This window comes from Syngnathoides biaculeatus, chromosome 5 (assembly GCF_019802595.1).
Source record: "Syngnathoides biaculeatus isolate LvHL_M chromosome 5, ASM1980259v1, whole genome shotgun sequence".
Classification (NCBI taxonomy): Eukaryota; Metazoa; Chordata; class Actinopteri; order Syngnathiformes; family Syngnathidae; genus Syngnathoides; species Syngnathoides biaculeatus.
This window is the reverse complement of record NC_084644.1, coordinates 12,701,890-12,706,191: the sequence shown is the minus strand read 5'-3', so window position 1 is coordinate 12,706,191 and position 4,302 is coordinate 12,701,890.

Genomic DNA, 4,302 nt, shown 5'->3' with positions numbered 1-4,302 from the left:
GGTGTCCCACGTTCCTGGGGTGATGCTGATGCGATCTGTGATGGGCGTGGGTCCTGGGAAGGCTCTGGAACTGAGTGAGTGGGATAACCGGTGGAGGGGTAGGCGGTCGCGGTCCCCCAGTGGCAGAAGTCGGCTGAGCCTGGGACCCGGGGTGAAGCAGGGCCGCTTGGGTTTGTTGTCTGCGGTTCTGGAAGGTCTTGGCGCTCTCTGTGTGGGATTTAAGTGCCGCCTGAGTGAGGGCACTGGGTTGATGCTGGTTCGAGGCTGAGGCTGCTTGGCGAGGTTGGCCAGGGCTGTGGGTTTGAGCCCCTTGGCTTTGGGTTTGGGCCACTGCCGGCTTCTGTTGTTGGGCCACTTGGGGTTGGAGGAGGTGGTTCGGATCGGCCAAAGCTCTGGTATCTGAACTAAATGGGTTGCTTTGTCTGAAAGTAGCCTGCTGGCTCACAAAAGGGTTGGTATCTTGTGTGGTTCCCTGGCTGGAGACGGCTTGAAAACCAGGTGGAACCCTCGAGTCTAGCCTGGCCCTCTCCCTTTGCGTCAGGGGTCTTCTGTGAGAGTGGTCAGTGGGTTCGAGTTTCGGCACTCTGAGTGTGTGAACGTCCCAAAAATCAGCTGAGTGACTCCTCGTCTGGTCCACCCGACCAGCAGGAGCTGAGTCTTCCCTAAAAGGATTTCTTCCTCGCGGCTGCGTTTGGTTTTGTCCCAAAGGTGGATGGTTGGTGTAGTCTGTAGTGTCTGAAGTCACTTCCCTCGGAAGGGTTCCGTTAGGGTACGCCGGTGTCCCTCGTAGGCGATCCCACGACATCTGCTGGTGGGAAGAGGTCTCTAGGTTTTCCTGTTGGTACGTCTGTGTCTTGGCATTGCGCTGAGAAGTGTGGGGGTGTGTGTATCCAGTCGGGATGAGTCCTGGCTGAGCTTGAAAATTTGAAGCTGGAGCGTGGTGTGCTGACCCTCTGGGATTTGATTGCCCTGAGTCTATTAATTGGGTAGCATTATTAATAGCTTCCTGCTGCGGGAAGGAGTTAAGGTTGACATGAATTGTGGGCCCCTGTGTGTTCCGCTGGGAACCTTGCGTCAAACTCAGCTGGACCCCTGCAGGCCTTCCACCGCTTTGAGCATCACCTGTCTGGATGACGATGTTTGGATTGGTCTGCTGCACATCTGCTTGTGCAAAAGCCGGGTTATCGACGCCGTTAAGCGGGTACGAGGAGGCGTTGTGTCGAACGTCGCCGTGAAGTTCAGGCGGAGTGTCATTTTGTTGCAGGTTGTTAAGCTGCAGTGCCTGCGGGTAGCCGGGCCTCTGGCGCTGGGTGGTGTACAACCCTGTGGAGCGGCGGGCTTGCAGGTTTGACTGAAAAACAGGGGGGTCAGGACCTCGGTCTGGATTCCTCGCGATGTTAACATGTTGATCTGGAGGCTTTACAGGGAGAGGTGAAAATAGAAGGACGAGGGTGAGGCTTCATATGTACCATCACATGCTGATAGAAATCAATCGAGAATCACATGCTCCGTGGCTTACCAGAGGCCGGGGATTTGTGTGGTTCTTTTGCACCATGACAGCTTCTCCTTGCCTTTGTCGAGCTGCAACAACATAGCCTCAAACAATTACCGAGAGAGTGGCATAAAGTCATCAACATAGCAATATGTATCGGTACCAATAGTTGTACAGAAAAATCCAGGAGTTTGTCCCTGTCCAATAAAAAGCATCTGCTTTTTTCATGCACTTCCTCAACTAAGCTTGGATGTGACCAAACAGTGCTTGAATTGATTTCCATACCAATGCATCAAATGAATGCCTCAGGGGAAAAAAAGATGGCAACAGACTTTTTTTAATTACCTTCTCTATGACATGACAGCACTGTGCGCCACATAACCAAATTATGCACGGGTGGTATTGAAACCTTGATTCATACATTTATTTGTGTAAGAAAAAATATTATAGATAAGATGTTAGGTAAACAAATAGCAGGTGGTAGGAGATAATGATACGACCACGTAGACGTCATTGCATAATTATCACAGGGGTGGGTTTAAAGTCTGGATTCACTCATCGTTCATTTGTAGGGAAAATGAAAATAATTTTATTCAATCTTACTACATAAATAAATTTTCTACACGGTGAAAGCTAACCGAAGCAACAGAAAGGCTTTCTTTGTAATATACGCCATAACTTCAAAGAGCTCTGCAGTTACTGAACGTAAACAAACACACCCAGATACTATTAGAGGGAAGACAATACCTCACATCAATTCTTTTTCCACAGTGGGAAAACAAATTCAACGTAACATGTTACCCATTACACGGGGAGGTGTGTAAAAAAAAAAAAAAAAATGGATTCACTCATTATTTTAGTTTTGGAGGAAAACAAAGAATGTTATGATAAAAATGCATTTGTACCGAGTCAAAATCTAACTTGAATACTCATGTCGGAAGCCAAAAGATGTATCCTCTCTTGCAGACGCCTTATTTCTGATAACCACCTTGTGTGGTTGTACATGGATTTGAGATAATATAGTAGCTCTGTCATGATAATTACTTTATGAGGATTTTTGGGGCCTATCAGCGAGTAAAACAAGACAAAGAAAAATGCTAATTGATCACCGATCCCATCATAAGATGGAGGAATGTGTCATTTTATATCACTTGTTCATTTACTATGTGAGTTACTGATGATGTAATGGTCGACACGCCTGCCTTTGGTGCGGGCAGTGTGGGATCGAATCCCGCTCAGTGATGGTGTCGATATCTGCCTTACGACTGAATGGCGACCAGTTCAGGGTATAGTCCGCCTTTCATCCGAAGCAAGCTGTGATAGGCTCCAGCTGTCCCGCAACTCTTGTGAGGATAAGCGGCTTGGATAATGACATTAACTATATATGCTTGTGTACTCTATACTGTACACGATAATGCAAAGTATCGACGAATACAGATCAAGCCGATCAGATCGGTGTAAACTCGAGTAATTACTATATCAATTTATCGTTCAATTAAAAAAATGACATCATTTTTCTGGGCTCAATAAACTGTGATTCTTGTGGTGAACGGACAGCGTTAGGACAGTTATGTGATGAGCCGCGAGTGGGCTGATAGAACGCCAGCAGACAGTCTAGCCCAAGGGTCACCAACGCGGTGCGCCCGCGGTGACCATATAAGGCGCCGTGAGGTATGTTCTAAAAAATACCATAGGCCACAAATTGTTACTATATTTATGCTTTAAATTCTGAATCTGACTTGCTTACATGAATTAAAATTTTAAAATACCTGTAATTTCATTTACTACAATACATTAAAACAAAAATATTTTATGTACGTGTAATGAACCGAGTCTGAAATTTGCAGCAAACAGGTCACGTATCCCTTCATACGATCGGTGCTCACGAAGTAACCCTCAGCCTCAAAAATGTTGCTAAGCCCTGGTCTAGCCGGTGTTGGGTCCGTCCAATACTCCAAAGCTCTACTCCTGATGCAGCGTGTAGGTTCACACAAGAGAGACACTTAGGGAACACTGTTTATTATGTTCTCTGGGCTGCAAGCTAACAAGCTAGCCTGTGAGCTAACGAGCTAGTGGGTTAAGGAGCTAAACAGCTTGCTCCACCGCGGCGATGTTTAAAACATCAGCGTTTCACTCTGTGTTGTTGTGTGTTAGTGAACACACATAGGACTGGTTATTATGTTCGCTAGCAATAGATCGAATGAGCTAGCGAGCTCAGGAGGTAAATCACTTGCTCCACTGCGGCAAAGTCATTTAAAACATCAGCACCTCTCATCAAGTTGTCGTTTGCTTAGTCCCCATTAACTCAACAGGGGACTACTGGCAAACGTTATTCACCCAGTAGCTGACTACAGTAAACGTCAACATATATTTAACAGGCGAAGAGCTTGTCATCAGCAGAAAATGGACAAACAAGAAAGGAAATTTTAAAACAACAACAATCATTATGGGAATAAAATGCAAAATAAAGGCGGGCCTTATTTTCCATGATTTCAGAACCATTAGAAAAAACATCCTTAAAACTGTCGAAAATTTTTTGTGACAGGTCTATAAAATAGTATCTCAATTTTTTTTTTCCTCATTATTATTATGTAGAAATGTCTTGTTTTGGTGAAATAAAGTATAAATAGTCACAATGATTTGGAAACTAATAAACATCCCTACCCCGCCTCCTTAGCACGAGACACACCAACAACACAATGAGCAGCACGAGGACGACAAGCAGCAGAAAGCTGCCAATCACGATGCCGGCCACTTCCCCACCATCCAGACAAGTGTCTGAAAAACAGAAAAAGAACAAAAAACAAATT